A 15,925-nucleotide genomic window follows, 5' to 3' on the forward strand; every position below is an offset into this window, starting at 1 on the left:
CTCTCTCTTTCCCTCGGCGGGTTTGTTATCTTGGCGAAGCCGGATCGCTTCTCGAAGGCGTTAAGGTCTCACGTGGGAGGGGTGACAGAGGGTGGGGGAGTCCTTGCTCCAAAGAGATAGACACACTCACACACTCACCCGCGCACAGAGAAAGGCGCAGGGCCAATTTGGGGTGGCGATCAAGCCAGGGGCCAGCGGGCAGCCCCGGCTTCCTGGGATAATCGCTCTAGGCAGACGTTTCAAAGATGGGGGGGGCGCACTATTTCTGTCTCGCTTCGATGTTTGCAAAGTGTTTTTTTTCCAAAACCCCTAGAAAGGGTGAGAGCAAAACCAGGAATTCACCCCTCCCTACGTCCCTAACCCCGAAGCAAAAGTGGGAGTATCAGCAGCAGCTAAATCCGAATCAAACCGGGCGCCTCACCGGGGAAAGGACTTTCTTCTCTCATGGCCTCTTGTCCATCCAGCTCTCTCTCCTTTACTAGGGGCGCGGGCCTCGCCGAGCCCTGGGTCTTCCGGGTCCCGGCGTGCTCGGGGGGGGGGTCGGTCTGGGGGCAGCAGCTCGCTGGGCCGGGGCTCCTCTCCAGCACAACCTCCCACTATGCCCGTAGGGGAATTGGCAGCCCTGGGCTGGGCGGAGGGGGGAGTGGAGTGGGGAAGGGGACAGGGTTCGTCGTTTCCACCTCACCTTCCAGTCTAACTGGGCCAGGCCTACAGGTCAGCTTCCATCCCGGGAGGGGGGGGCACCAAGGAACTCTCCTGCCAGCGGGGGGGAGGGTGTCCTGCTAAGCGCCAGGTGGGAGCAGCACCCCCCCACCTCCGCAGCAAGCGCCACGTGAGGTGTCGTGGGGGCATGGGGGGGGAAGTCTCGGTGTTTGTCTCTTTTTCTCTTTGGTAGAGGAGAAGGTGAAGGGTCCCTCACCACCTTCCCTAACAATGCACACTCGCGACTTTGCAGCTCCCAGGCTGCGCCGATCCCGCAGAGAGCTAACCGCTGCGTCTACCCCGCCCCTTGCTCCTTCGCCCCCCTCCCTCCCCCCGCCTCCCTTTGGATTACTCGGGGAGCAGAGAGAAAGGCTCGCTCCTCCGGGAGGAACAGACAGCATTTCCAGCATCCCTCACTAAGGGGCTTGGCTGGGGGTGGGGTGAAGAAGGAAGCCTGGGGACGAATACCCGCGGGAAGCTCGCCACCGATGAATCAGGAGGAGGAATCAATAAAGAGCTTGTTCTCCTCCATCTCCACTGGGTGGGTAGGAGTGGGTGGCGATTTAGTGCGCGTACACACACACACCCTCTTTCCTACCCCCACCCTTCTCCTCACCCAAACTTCTGCCAACGTAAACTTACTACTCCAAATTCTAACTCCGAGCCGCCCAATCAATCCAGAAAAGCGTGCGCCGCCTCATCAATATCCTAAGGACAGAGTTCCCGCGCCCCGCCCCCGCCTCCCGCACCCACTTCCAAGAATGGAAGTCGTCGGGGCTCTGCGGCGCTGGGAGCATGGGGCATGCAGCTCCAGGGAGAAAAGAGTCAAGTGTAACTGCCGATTTCCGCGCAGAAAGTTGCACAGTGCGCTCGGAATAGCTCCCATCTCCAGCCCAAACAACCTTTCCAACCCAAGTCTTTCGGACTGGCCGGGGATGCAAGGGAGGATAGCGGGGTTGGGGGGGGGGGGCCAGGATATGGAAGAGAACAAAAAAGCCCCAGGGTCTAAAGCCAACCACAACACAACCAACCTAAACCAGGTCTGGCAGCAGAACCAAATGGTGTTCGGACTCAGGAAGAATTCGCGCTCGTTTGTTCTTTCCTTCCAGAAAAGGGAAGGTGGAGGGAGGAGGAGATGGGACTAGATTCCAATCTGCAGATGCACTGTTGCTTTTCCCCCGTCGCGTTGCTATCTCTGCTTTGGGAGGGAGGTGAAGTGTAAAGAAAAGCTAGATGCCTCGCAGCTTCCTCGCAGCCACAGGGATTAACAGCCCTCGGGGGAGCTCCGAACTCCAGCTCCTGGTCCCTGACTCGGGAACAGCAGGAACCGCGGTGGTAAAAGTCGATGTCGCAGCGCTGGTGGGGTGGGGGCAGGTCAAGTTAGGGCCACAGACTCTTCCCTCTGCTATTGCCCACTTGGGCGTGGACGGAAGGACGGCCGGGACCCCGCCACCACTTTCCAGGGCTCTGTTTCCCTTCTGTCTTGGCCACAAACCAGCCCCTATTCCCGCCCCGAGCCGCACTGCACTGCGCTGACCTGACCTGAGTTTGGCCCCTCCTGGGAGGCAGTGGGGTGTGAATTCCCAGGGTCGTTCCATTCCCAGCCTGGATTCCCCCACCCCCTCCCCCCGCCAGCACTGTCCCCGGCTCTCCGCCGGCAGTCCTTACCTCGCCATCGCTCCCCTCTCCAATGCAGTTCTACCCCCTCCGCAGCCAGCCGGCTGATTGGCCTCCCTCTTCCTTCCCCTTCCCTTGCTCGGATCGTAGAGCTTAGGGTCTCACTACCTCCCACCGCCGAGGCCGGCTCTTCCCATGTCACTGCAGCTTCCCAGTAGAAGGGGACCCGGCAGCCTAGGGGAGGAGAGAAGCGGGGGGGAGGGGAGGGCGGAACAGGGCGCAGGCGATAGGCGGGGCCGCCAGCCTGCCTCCTGCCCTTCTCCAGGTAACAATACGCCTGCCCCTTTTCCCAAGTGAACTGTCGAAGGGCAGCACGCCCCCCCCTTTTTTTTTCACGGGTTTTCTCCTCCCCGACCTCTGCGTTTCAATCCTGCTGAGCGCGGAGGGCATCTTTACCCGGGAGGACATGCCTACAGGGATCTGGAAGCCTCAGAAGAAAAACTACAGGGATGAAAAGGCTAGAGCAGAATCCCTGCCGTGTGTGTGTGTGTGTGTGTGTGTGTGTGTGGTGTGTGTGTGTGTGTGTGTGAGTGACATAGGAATACTGGCACAGAGAGCCACACTGTACAGGCACAAAGACAAACCTAGACAGAGAAAAAGACACCCAGAAGGAAGCAGCTTCAGCGAACTGTCATACAGTGGAAAAGAGCGCCGGACTTGGAGTCAAACGAAGACCTGAGCTAGAATCCAGCTTCTGCCTACTGATTACCTATATGCATTTGGGCAAGTCACTAAACTTCTCTGGACCTCAGTTCCAAAGAGGGGGTTGGATCTAGATTTTTGTGTCAGTGTGACAGTCACATACAGGCTTAGAAAGAGACTGGGTGTGAGAGAGAGACAGAGATTATTAATAGTGACAAGGAAAAGGTGCCCCCATGGAAGGGACAAAGGTGAGCTCCACCCGGACACACCACACAAAGCATACAACCAGCGATATTGAAGTGGTTTAATCCTCCCTCTCCTCCCCACGTCAATAAGTCTCCCAAAGCACTACATAAAAATCATTCTCTCCCCTTCTCTCTTCCCCTTTATGTTTATTTCATGCCATATACACCAAAACCGGTGAGGAGGTCTAGCTTTATAAATAATGGCAGGACCTTAGGGCCTAGAGAGGAAAGGAATCCCAGAGGCAGTCTGGTCCAGGACTACTTAAACTGGGTTCATGAACTTGGGTGGAAAAAAAAATACATCTTTTATCTTCACTTACCTTTAGTTTCTTTTATAACCCTATGTATCTTATTTTATTGGTTGAAAATTTTTATTCTGAGAAAGGGCTTCAGTAGACTTCAAAAGAGGAAATGTGACAAAGTTAAAAACTCCCAACCTATACCTCCTGGCTTCTTCCCTGGGGTCCTTCAAGTGTCAGTTTAATTCCACCCTTCCACAGGAAGCCTCTCCCAATCCCTCTTAATTCTAATGCCTCCTCTCTGATAAGTATTTCCTATTTAATTTATTTGCCATGTAACTTGTTTGCATGCATGTGGTCTCCACCATCAGATTGTGAGTTCCCAGAGAGCAGGGACTGTCTTCTGGCTCTCTTTGTAGCCCTAAGGCTTAGCACATTGTCTGGCATAGGTGGTGGTGGTGGTGGTGGTGGGTGATGTTATTTTTCAGCTGTGTCTGATGTTTTGTGACCCCATTTGGGGTTTTCTTGACAGAGATATTGGAATGGTTTGCAACTTCCTTCTGTAGCTCATTTTACAGATGAGGTCACTGAGACAAACAGGGTTAAGTGACTTGACCAAGGTCACAGAGCTAGTAAGTATCTGAGACCAGATTTGAACTCAGGAAGATGAGTCTTCCTTGACTCCAGGCCTGGCACCCTACCCACTGTGCCACCCATTGCCCTTGTCTGACACATTCTTCAGACAAGGAAGGGGAAATATCTTATCCTTTATTACTGTGATTTCTGATACCAGTCAATGAGGATCAGTTCAGTATAAACTGCCAACCTGAGGCAGCCTGATGTTCAGAAGAGAACAATGCCCATTGGGGGAACTCTGATGAAGTCATTGCTACCTTTGGCACTATCCCTGTGATTCCAGATAAGGGCTTTTCCTTTCCCTGGTGGCATTTATTGCTGACTTTTGTATTTCCACAGCCTTGGGCCTCTAGGCTCCTTCTAACCAGGAATTCTTAACGTGATGACACCCAAGGCAAGGAGAGGCAAAGTCCCAAATGTGTGTCTAAGGAACGTTCATACATTGTATATGGAGATATCTTCAAGACCAAAATATTGACCAGATTCCTCCTGGTCACATCTTCTACGCATACACCTAACTATTAAATCTATCTATACCTACCTCTACACCCTTCTGAAGTCTGAGTTTCTTCCCCATCATCCTGCAAAGCAACCTTTTTTTTGTCAAATATAATTTTCCTTGACCCCTTTGCAGCATTTGATACTACTGCATACCCCCTTCATTCCTCTCTCCTTAAACCCTTCTCTTTTTAATACTTCCCTCTTCTTATCTTCTTGCTTTTCTCTCTTTCATTTGTTGAACTGAACCTTTCCCTATCATTTCTATGGGATGACTCATACCCTGACTTCTCAGTAGAGCTCTAGTTCAAGTGGAAAGATCCATCTGCCCACAGAATATCTCCATGTGAATATCCCTGCCTCCAGTCTCTCCTACTTAGAATCTATCCTACATACTAACAGGTTAATATTCCTAAAATATTGCTTTCAACATGTTATTCACCTCCTCAAATCCTCCAGTGGCTTCCTATGCTTATAGAATAGGCCCAGATTCCATAGCCTGACATTCAAAGCCATCACCTAACCTGCCCATGCCCTGCCTTTCTGACTTCCCTCTTTACCTCCTGCTGCCAATCCAACATTCAAGTCAAATCTATCTACTCATTTTCTCCTGAACATGTCATACTCATAAGATCATAGATTTTAGAATTGAAAGGGATCTTGAAGAGACCTTTGAGACAGAGAGAGATTCAGCCCAAGGCCATGCAAGTATTAAGAAGCAAAGACAAGATGAAAATCCAGTTTTCCAACTCCAAATTTAATCTTCTCCCCTATGTTACATTGCTTTCTCCTCCTCCCTGCCCGATAGATTCCAGCTTACTCAAGACTGGCTCTCTGGATAGGAAAAGAGGGAAAAGTGGACCAATGTGGGTATTCCTAGGAAGGGAGTTGATTAGGAAAGTTCCCTCCAAAACATTAAGAACTGCAGCTGGGTCCAGGATAGCTGAGATATTATGGTCTTTCCCTCTCCCCTAAGGAGCCTTTCTCAGTCTGGACCTAGGCATGCAGGGATTGAATTCAGTCTAGAGTGAACCTGAACTCCAATGAGAGTGGGTCACGTTTTTTGTCTCATTGACTCTTGGAAAATTTGCCCTTTCACCCTAGGAAACATTACTTAAAACATTACTTTACCATCTCCTGGGTGGATTAGGAAAGTATTGAATATAAAATGTAAATCCAGTTTGGGACAGCTGTTTATTTCTTCCACACAAAAGGAATGCTAAACACAAAATGCTCTCATAGTTTCAAATTAGCAAACAGCAGAAGCATAACTACTGTTATATTCTCCTGGGAGGTTGATACTTTAAAAAATCAAGATTATGCATTTAGAAGGATTATTGAATAGTCCTTCTTTGTTCCATTTCTTCTCTACACAGACCAGTTTCCTTCATGCTCCTGTCTTTTGGCAAACCAGACAAGAAGTTAGGCTCCTCTGGCCCATGGTTTTCTTCCCCTAGATACACTGCAGTGGTAGTAGAGAGGCTACCTCTTACACTGAATGAGGGCTCAAGATCAACAGGCCTCTTGAACTCACAATGCAGCTCCAAGGCTGAAAACATCTAGTTCAGGATGACCACTTGGTCACCTACGATCAAGCAAAGAACATGGAGAAGAAAAGGCCAGAACAGGTCCAAGACTTAGGCTCAGGCTCAGCCAGCAGTTTGCCATTTCTGTGAGAGCTGAGGGAAGGAGGGTTTCTTCCCCTGTCTCTTCTGGGAAGCTCAGGAAGAGAGAGTTATTTGCCCCACAGAGAAATCCAAAGAGGAGAAAGCAAGCCAGAGCTGTCTTTCCTGTCTAAACTGATGCACACCCTCCCTTGTCACCATCATGGGGCTAAGGAACCAATGAAATGACTACTTTGTTATGCCAAAGCACCTGGTCCTTTAGAACTGAGCGTGCAGGAAGAAACTGGCAGGACAGCTCTGCACGTTCTCCATGAACTCCTCCTGCCTCCTACTTAGAGAAGTGAGGGTTTCCTGGGCAATGTTAGTGTTTCTGTATGAAGTGCAATAAAGGCTGTCCTATGGCCACTAAGTGCGTTTGTTACCTTCTGTGCTTGTATGGGAGCGGAGGTCCCCTTTCAACTATAGCTGTGAAATCTAGATACAAACTGTATTCAGAGATTTCTCAGAGAAAATAATGAGTGGGTCATAATGAGCCAAAGAGAGTAAGAGTGATCTTTTAGGACTGACCCAGGATTGGACCAGGTGCGAGTAAGCTAAGTACCAATGGCCTTAAGCCATAGATTACACTAATAATTCATTCTTAACTTGGTACCTTTGTTCATACTGTTCATAGAATCATACAATATCAGGGCTGGAAGGGACTTTTTGTTTTTGTTCAGTTGGTTTTCAATCATGTCCAATTCTTTGTGACCCCATTTGGAGTTTTCCTTGGCAAAGATACTGGAGTAGTTCGCCATTTCCTTCTCCAGATCATTTTACAGATGAGGAAACTGAGGCAAGCAGGACTAAATGACCTGCCCAGGGCCACTCAGCTAGTAAGTGTCTGAGGCCAGATTTGAACTCAGGAAGGTGAGTCTCCCTGACTTGAGGTCGAGCACTTTATCCACTGCCGCCACCTAGCTGCCCCAGAAGGGACTTTAGAGACAATTTAATCTAAGCCTCTCATTTTACATAGGAGGAAACTGAGGTCCAGAGAGTGAAGTAACTGACTGGCTCATGGTCAAACAGGTAGCAAATAGTAGAGCTAGGATGTGAACCAAGTAAATGTGCTCTTATGCTCTTTGGGGGGAATATTTATACATGACACACTTTTAAGCTTAATCCTCATTATTAATATTCTCTGTATCACTTTCTTAAATCTATACATTCCACAAAATAAGAAATCAAACTCTGATTTGTATCACTTGCCAATTTTCAAGGTACCAATGCTCACACTGAAAAGTTAACACTCAGCTCTTCTCATTTGAAACCAAGTCAATATGGCTTGCTTAAGCTTCTACAGCAAGTTTCTAGTTCCTTTTCCATTTCACAGAGCTGCCTACCATGCAGAACTCCCTTCACCCTCCTATCTGTTCATCCAAATCTTACCCTTATTTGGAGGACAGAGTTAAGTCCCACCTCTCTCTGTGACAAGGCCACCCCCAACCACATCAGCCTGTCCATACCGATCTCTCTCTCCTCTTCACTCCGATAGCATTTTTGTCTGTACCACTCATTTTGGCCCTTGTTCATTTTGGCATTTATACACACATGAGATAGTACAGGAACAATGCAAGGCTGGATGGCTTGCTTTCTCAACCAGATTTTCTAGGAGAGCAGAGATAGAATCTTATAGTTTTCCTCTATTGCCCCAAAGCACCAATTTGTATTTTATACTGAAAAATTTGCTTTTCAAAGCCCGTGCTTAAAATTTGAGGAGAGTGATGGTCAAATGCATACCCTCTACAGGGCCGCTTCCTTAGTTGGCCAGGTCTGGGATTGCATCCATGTGAGCACTCCCTTCAGTGATGTAGACCAAGAATCATCCTGTGCAACTCTTGTCCAGGTCCACCCATAAACTCACCAAAGGGGAGAAGGAAGGAAGTTTCCCCCAATGTCCAGGGATTCTTAAGCTGAGGTCTGTCAATTTAAAAACAATATATATATATACACACAAATATGTATGTGTGTATATATATATGTATATACACACATATATACACATATATTATAACTATATTTCAACAGAATTGTTTTCCTTCATAGCCCTATGTGTTTTATTTTATGCATTCAAGTGACACTGCCTGCCTGTACTTCTATTGACTGCTGGGTGATACTTGCACCAGTCTTTGCCTGCCTGCCACAGCTAATTCCACTGGTCCTGACTTGACCGAACAGAACCTCTGCTTCCAAGTTCTTCGGACATCCCTCTTATTTTATCTTTGGTGTGGTGGAGCAAGTCCTAGATTTGTAATCAGGGGTGCCCGTGGAGTTCCCACCCTGGCAGAACTGGCTGTATAACTTCTTGGAGGCAGAGTTTTCTTATCTATAAAATAAGGATAATCACATTTGCTGTTCTTGACTTAGCTGTGGATCAGACTAGTCTCCAAGGCCTTGCTACCTTGACTCTGGCCCATCTCACTGGCCACCAACATCAGCACTCACAGGTCACCAAGCTCTTTGGAAGATGCACCCCCTGGGGCAGCTAGGTGGCGCAGTAGATAGAGCTCTGGCCTTGAAGTCAGGAGGACATGAGTTCAAATCCAGTCTTAGACACATGACACTTACTAGCTGTGTGACCCTGGGTAAGTCACTTAACCCCGATTACCTCACCAAAAAGCAAAAAAAAAAAGATGCATCCCCCCCATCTGTGCCTATTGATTCTAATTCCTTCCTGTTCATTTGGAACTGTGGCCCCAGTGACTAAACTGTGCATACTCTTTGAGCCAGCCATACTATTACTAGGCCTATAGTCCGAAGAGGTTTAAAAAAAAGCATCCTATATGTACAAAAAGATGTACAGCATTACTTTTTGTTGTGGCAAAGAACTAGAAACTTAGGTTGTGTCCTTTAATTGGGGAATGGCTGAACAAATCATGCTAAATGAATATAATAAGAACACTTTTGTACTGTAAGAAACAACAAAGGGGACAGTTTCAGAGAAACCTGGTAAGGCTTTAATGAACTGATACAGAGTGAAGTGAATGGAACCAGAACAATTTATAATATAATAACAATTTTGCCAAAAAGAACAATTCCAAAAAGCTTAAGAACTCTGCTCAACACAAGAACTAATCACCATTCCAGAAGACCTGTGACCGTACATGCTGCCTACCTCCACAAAGAAGTGATAGACTAAATATGTAGAATAAGACACATATTTTTAGACATGGGAATGTGTAAGTTTGTTTTGCTTGACTGTACCAGGATTTTTGTCTTTTTATTCATTTGGGGGAGGGGAGAAGGTGTGAAGGAGAGAAAAAAAGTACTTGTTAATTGGAAAACAAATTTGTTAATCCTTCTTGCTTTACTCTCTAAGACATTCCTTTATTTCTTATGCCCAAGTTTTCTGGTTTGATGGTTTCTAAACAAATGCTGTTGCCTCACTTCCCATAGCCTTCCATTCCTCTTTTAGCAAGCATTTAACTTTAAAATTTGCCTATAAAAATAACTTAAGCAAAGGCTTCTGTCAAAGTGAAATAAATCAAGATCTGTATATGTGGAACTTACAGTCCTTTATAGATGATAACCAGTATTTTTAAGAATACTCTGTCAATGCTGAAATAATGTTGTCATCATGTCTAAAATTTGCTTGAGGGTTGAACCTCAACCCATGACCTGACTTCACACTGTTTCCTGGCCCTCTGGGAGCCATGTTGGATGCATTAATAGCTGCCTGGGGCACAGGGTTGATATACTAACCTGATTTTGAAATAGGTTTCATTAACATCTTTTCAAGCCCTTTGCAGCTACATACAGGGATTTATTTTGCTTTAAGTATTTCTCCTTTGAAATCCCTAACTAATGAGAGGGTCAGTGGGCATCTCTGTAATAGATAATAGAAGATGGAAGGGGGTTAAGAGGGGAGGACTTTTGTGTCTTGAGCTTCTATAATAAACCGAACTTCAATATGTGGACAATTCATCAAGCATCTGATGAGCCCCTGCCATGTGGCACACATTGCAGCAGGCACTAGAGACACAAAACCCAAACAGCAGCAACAGCAAATGCTATCTCTGTCCTCATAGATCTTCTATTCAATTACAGGGGGTGAGAGAGATATCTACACAGAAAAGCATAAGCAGAGCATATACAGGGTAAATACAAAGCAATTTGGGGGTATGGAGAACACTAAAAATTGAGGAAAACAGGCAAGGCCTTCTGTAGTATCATATGGTCATAACTATAGAGGCTAGAAGGTCCCACGGAGATCTTCTACTCAACCTTTTTTACTTTACAAACACCCAGGCATGTTAAGGAACTGTCTCAAGATTATAAAGTAGCAAATGTCAAATGCAGGATTTAAACCCAGGTGGTGGGACTACATAAGTGTAGCTAGGTGGGTGCAGTGGATAGAGCACCAGGCCTGGAATCAGGAAAACTCATCTTCCTGAGTTCAAATCTGGCCTCAGACACTTACTAGCTGTGTGACCCTGGGCAGGTCACTTAATTCTGTTTGCCTCAGTTTCCTCATCTGTAAAATGAGCTGGAGAAGGAAATGGCAAATCACTCCAGTAACTCTGCCAAGGAAAACTCCAAATGGAGTCCTGGAGAGTTGGACATGACTGGAATGAGTGAACAATAAGCAGTTGCTAGAGGAGGAGAGTAGAGAACTGAGCCCAGATTCAGGGAGACCTGGGTTCAAGTTTTGCCTTTGATACACACACTGCCTCTGTGACCCTGGGCAAGTCATTGAAAAGAAGTTACAGAGCAGGTACTGATCAATATTTACAAAGGAAATTTCTGAACTGGGAGTATACCATAACAGTGAAAAGGTCTGGGTAGAGAAAAGAATAGGGGAAGAAAAGGAAAGAAGAGGAGAGGAGAGTTAAAAAAAAAAAAGAGAGGAGAGTAAGGAGGGAGGGTAAGGGAGAGAAGAAAAAGAAAGGAGAGGAGAGAAATAACGAATTTACTGGACTACAGCTTCATTTGTGGTCTCTCCCCACTCCAACCCATCTTCCATTCAGCCATCAAAGTGATTTTCCTAAGCACAGGTCCAACCGTGTCGCAACCCATACTCAGTAAACTCCAGCAGCTCCCTATGGCCTCCAGGATCAAATATAAAACCTTCTTTTTGTCATTCAAAGCCCTTCATAACCCAGTCCCTTCCTACCTTTCTAGCTTTTATAACTCTTATTCCCTAACAGATTGTTTGATCCACTGGCCTCCTCTTGATCCAGGAACCAGACAATTTGCCTCTGGACATTTTCTCTGGCTGTCCCTCACTGCCTGGAATAATCTCCCTCCTCATAATCTCCTTGGTTTCCTTTAAATCCCAGCTGAGCAGGGCAGCTGTGTCACAGTGGATAGAGCTTCAGCCTTGGAGTTAGGAGGACCTGAGTTCAAATCCAGGCTCAGACACTTAATACTTACTAGCTGTGTGACCCCTTAACCTCGATTGCCTCACCCAAAAAATAATCCCAGCTGAAATCCCATCTTCTACAGAAAGCCTTTCCCAACCCCTCTTAATTCTAATGCCTTCCTTCTGTTAATAATTTCCTTTTAATATTTTAATATATTTTATTTATTTAATGTATTTGAATATATTTAATATTTATATTATATTATTATATATTTATTTATCTATTATTTATTATATTAGTATAGATTACTGTATAATATATTATTATATAGAATTATTATATATTATATTCTAATGTTTTATTTATTTAATATATTTAATGTTTTCCTAAAAACAGAGGACAGTCTTTTGCCCTTTTTTTGTATCCTCAGTGCTTAGCACAATGCCTGGCACACAGTAGATACTTTATTAACATTTAGTGATTGACTGAGAGTACATATAGGAGGGCTGAAGTCATGAAGACCTGAGACCTGCCCCAGACATTTACTAGCTGAGTGACTTTGAACAAGTCACTTAACCTCTCTAATTCACTTCCCTCATCTGTAAAATAGGGATAATAATAGTCCTACCTCCCTTTGACTGTTTTGAGGAAAAAATGAGATAAAATATTCAAAGGACTTAGTAACCTTAAACAATTATATAAATACTAGTTATTATCATTGTATTTTAGCACCAAGACAGTGATTTCATTGATGGAGTTACTTCTACTAACATAGACCTCAATTATTGCCTTAATTGAATTGCTGTGGCTAAAAAAATAAGTAAATAAACAAAAACAATAAAAGATAAAACCAGGGAGCAAATATGCATAGTCTAGCAGACCAAATTCACACGAGCTGTGTCCAAAAATGTATGTCTCATTTTTCATATTGAGTCCCTCACCTCTTTATCAGGAGGTGGGTGGCCTATTTCATTTTTGGTCCTCTGGATTTTGGTGGGTTTTTTTGCAGAGATCAGAGTTCTAACGTGTCTTTCATAGTTGTTTTTCTTTGTAATGTTGTTGTATAAATTGGTGTATTTCCATTCATCTCACTTTGCATTAGTACGGGTAGATCTTTCTTCACAGTTACCTCTGAAACAGTCCCTTTCATTTCTTATGGCACAATAATATTCCATTACGTTCATATGCTATAATTTGTTTAGCTATTCAGCAGTAGGTGAGTACCCCCCTTCGTCTCCAGCTTTGAGCTTCTGTGAAATGAGCTGCTGCAAATATTTTTGGTCTTTTGTCGATCCTTTTCCTCATTCTCTGAACTCTTTGGGTGCATAGAGCTAGTTATCTTGATACTTTTTAAAAAACAAAACAATACAAACCCTCTCACCCTCAAAGTATGGAATGCATAAGGCTGCCACAATGTATCTCTACCTTCCTTTGAAGGGAGAGGGGAGGGGGCAGGAAGTACTTACCTGCTAAGTAGGGTTTCCCCAAATCCCAGAATCTTCGAAGTTGCCCTTCTCAGGAAACTGCTCCGAGTTTTCGTTTTTGTTTTTGGGGCTTTTTTTTATTGGCATAGATGCTTAAGCCCCACCCCAGAGTAGAAAGTAAGGTTCCTGAGGGCAGAGGCACTATCATTGCCTGGGTATCTCAGGTGCCTTACACGTGGCATGCATAATAGGCATTTAATAAATGTTCCTCGAATAGAATTGAACAAGAAATGGAACACTAACAATATTAATAATTGGAGTTGGTATAATTTTCCTGACTAAAATAGTAAGTAGATAGTAAACAAGTGTTGGCTCTTGACAAACAAGAATTATTCCAGTTGCCAGTTTAAATTCACTTTACAAGTGCTAGCCTTAGGCAGAAAAGGACCTCCCCACCAAAATATTTACCATTATAATTACTACACATTAGCATCTCTCTCTGCCTCGGGGCTACAGTGGGGGTGGGGAGGGAAGAGGGACTACAATAAGAAACAAAAGGAGGTCTCAAACCTCTGACTTAGTATCAGACCTTCACAATTTTGTTCTTTGATCTTAACTGATGGAAATGTGTTTTTCTCTTTTATTCCAAGGTCTTTCTTCAATTTAGTATTTTTATGCATATGATTTCCAATAAGGACCATGACAAAGATACTCCAGTGTAAGTAGCATTTATCTGGCATCCTATAGCATATCTAGGGAGGTGTAGATTTCAAGGTCTTGGGCAAATGAGAAAAAGCAAATGACTTTACATATGGAGCCGTCTTACGTTTCCTTATAATTTGGCTCTAATTATACGGGAAACAAAGCATGGCCCCACCACTGCTTCTGCTCCTTTTGTAAGTCTGCCTTGGGGCAGTCACTGCAGCCCCTTTCTTAGCATCCCTGCTGCTTCGACCCACTGTAATGGGGTGGGAGAGGGTCGAAATTGTGTATTTTTACCTCAGTAGGGGCGGGTGCAAAGAATTAGTTTGATCTAGTTTAAATGGAGAAATGGCAGAGTTTATTTCTGCTGTAGATCTCCTGACCAGGAGGGAATGGGACCGTTCCTCTTTGATTGTTACTTCTCTAGGCTAAACTGACATTAATCATTCTCCAGTTAAAGACAAGCAGCATGGTATGTGTTAGAGAAAGAGTTCTGGACTTGGAGTCAGAGGAGTTGAGTTTAAATCCTTGCTCTGCTGTGACAAGTCACCACTTTCCTAGGCCTCAGTTTCCTCATTTGTAAAATGAGAGGACTGGGCTATCAGGAGTGGGGAACCTGCAGCCTCGAGCCCCCATGTGGCCCTCTAGGTCCTCAAGTGCGGCCCTTTGACTCAGTCCCTCAAATATCTTTTTGTTCTGTGAGGTTTGGAGTCAGTCAAAGGGCCGCACTTGAGGACCTAGAGGGCCACATGTGGCCTGGAGGCCACTGGTTCCCCACCCCTGGGCTAGATATTCTAAAGTGGAGATGACAAAGGGCAACTAGGTGGTGCAGTGAATAGAGCGCTGGGCCTGGAGTGAGGAAGACCTGAGTTCAAACCCAGACACAGACACTTACTAGCTGTGTGACCTTGGGCAAGTCACTTAACTTCTGTTTGTCTCAGTTTCACCCTCTGTAAAGTAAGCTGGCAAAGGAAATGGCAAACCACTCAAGTATCTTTGCCAAGAAAACCCCAAATGGAGTCACAAAGAGTTGGACACGACTGAACAACAAGATGGACCAAACATTTAGCCTGCAAGAATCCTTATTGAAGCCCAAACCAGATTAAAATGTAATCGGGAATTATCTGACATTTATTTTATTTATATTTACATAATATTGATGTATTTATGATATATTTGCATTAAACATATATTTAACAAAATAAATAAAATATGATAAAACATAGAGAGTGCTAATATGTGGTTTTCTAAGTCAATATGCTCCTTAGGGAGGAGTTTAGAGGCTCCTGTTTCTATCTGAGTTTGACACCTCTGCTCCAAGGTCATTCCCAGCTGCAAATCTTATTGAAAAAAAAATCCAAAAAAGTAAAAATAAAGGGATACAGGAGAGGTACTGTATTTTCCTTCAGACCACCCCCCTTGTCCTTACCCTACTTACTATAAAAAAGAGGGAAGTAAAATTTCCGTTTCCTCCTCGTTTATTTAGGATTCTAAATTTATTTAGTATTCCTCAGTATTTAGGTCAGATAAGGAAATAGTTGAATTGAAAGGCAGCCTAGACAGTGGTGTTGGATAGAGTCCCTATCTTGAAGGTAGCAAGAGCTGAGTTCAAGTCTTGCCTCTGACACTGATTGGCTTCATGACCTTGGACAGGTCATTTAAACTCTCAGAACCCCCAGACCACTCTTCAAGACTCTAAGTCTTAGATTAGTTGTTAATTTTCATCTTCTTCAACTACTCTTGATGGTGGGACTTTCCATCTTTCCAAACTGGGTTCAGGCTGGTGAAATCAAAGTTCTGGACCAAAAAGGAGGCCCTCAAGAGTCCCCTTCCAAGGGCAGCTACTTATTACTGAGAATCCACTATAGGCCTGGTCAAGTGCAAAGAATTAGAGTCTTACTTTGATTTCAGATCTTGACTCTGTCATTAACTATCCACGTAACCTTGGGCAATTACTTCAGACTCCTCACCTGTCAAATGAGAAGGTTGGACCAGTTAGATGAGTGGTTTCCAATTTTTTTTATTTCATCAAAAAGTTTTGTGAACCCCCCAGGGTAATTTAATATATTATTCCTTCAGATTTATTGATTAATGCTTTTATTAGCCATCATAATAACTTTTGCCCCAGAATATTCCAAATTAAAATCTGCATTATATAAGTATAAAATGCTATTCTACTATAAAACTCAAAAT

The 15,925-nt window shown here is 44.6% G+C and overlaps 1 protein-coding gene across 1 annotated transcript in view; it reads right to left on the reverse strand.

Annotated features, from left to right (window-relative positions):
- FHDC1 (FH2 domain containing 1) overlaps positions 1-2,172 on the reverse strand; it is a 57,863-nt gene extending 55,691 nt beyond the window's left edge. The window contains 1 exon segment of the mRNA XM_020994107.2: positions 1,734-2,172. The gene's annotated coding sequence lies outside the window, so the exon portion shown is untranslated.
- Between the last annotated feature and the right edge of the window lie 13,753 nt (positions 2,173-15,925).

The sequence above is a fragment of the Phascolarctos cinereus genome, unplaced genomic scaffold (genome assembly GCF_003287225.1).
Source record: "Phascolarctos cinereus isolate Bilbo 61053 unplaced genomic scaffold, phaCin_HiC Scaffold_9;HRSCAF=440, whole genome shotgun sequence".
Taxonomy (NCBI): Eukaryota; Metazoa; Chordata; class Mammalia; order Diprotodontia; family Phascolarctidae; genus Phascolarctos; species Phascolarctos cinereus.